Source organism: Haematobia irritans, chromosome 2, assembly GCF_050003625.1.
Source record: "Haematobia irritans isolate KBUSLIRL chromosome 2, ASM5000362v1, whole genome shotgun sequence".
Lineage (NCBI taxonomy): Eukaryota > Metazoa > Arthropoda > Insecta > Diptera > Muscidae > Haematobia > Haematobia irritans.
This window is the reverse complement of record NC_134398.1, coordinates 121,956,425-121,957,273: the sequence shown is the minus strand read 5'-3', so window position 1 is coordinate 121,957,273 and position 849 is coordinate 121,956,425.

The window sequence follows — 849 nt, the reverse complement described above, 5'->3', positions numbered from 1 at the left end:
ATTTACACTACAAAAAATCACAATGCAATACATACATCTTACCACATAATATTTGCATGCTACAGAAAACAAACATATAAATACTGTTTTAAGGTAAGTACTATGTTCGCTTTTTGCGTTGAAATTTTCGCGGTTACTTTATTAAAACAATTCAATATAAAGCAGATAGATTAACTCAATTGATGTGCAGTTTCTTGTTCCTCTAGATTTCGGCAAGACTTTAAAGGAATGTGTATTTTTTCATTTATAATTTTGATTATTTCAGGAGAAGTAATCGCGAAAATAAAATGATTTTCAACTTGAAAACCCAACATTATATATATTTAGTTCGCACAAGCCTAAAGCCATAAATACAAAATCAGAAATTAAAAGCTGGATATTATGTACACTTTTCGTAGCGAATATTAATTTAATTCCACTGATATATATTTTGTTCAATAATTAAAAATGTAGTTGAATAAAAACATCTTGTAAAATCCTACCAAGAACTGGATGCTCAAGGTGCTACATATCAATTGAGTAAGGTAGCGTGTTTTGAAATTAGTTGCGAAATTAAACTAAATTTCACTGCGATAGCTGATCATAGTACCAAACATAAAGCACACGTTTAGGTATTAAGTTGAGTATTAAATTCGAGATTAGTAGCTAAAGGCAAGTACAATGTTCAGCTTGTTTTCACGGTTACTTTTTTGAATCAATTAAAGGTGGGTATTAAGTTCGAGTTTAGCCGCTAAAATCGTCATTTTTCACGATTTCTTTTCTTTAAAACCCGATTTTAAGGAATATAAACTTTTTACAAATTTGCTTTGGGCTATTCCCCATCAAGTTATAATAAAATATGCAACAAAT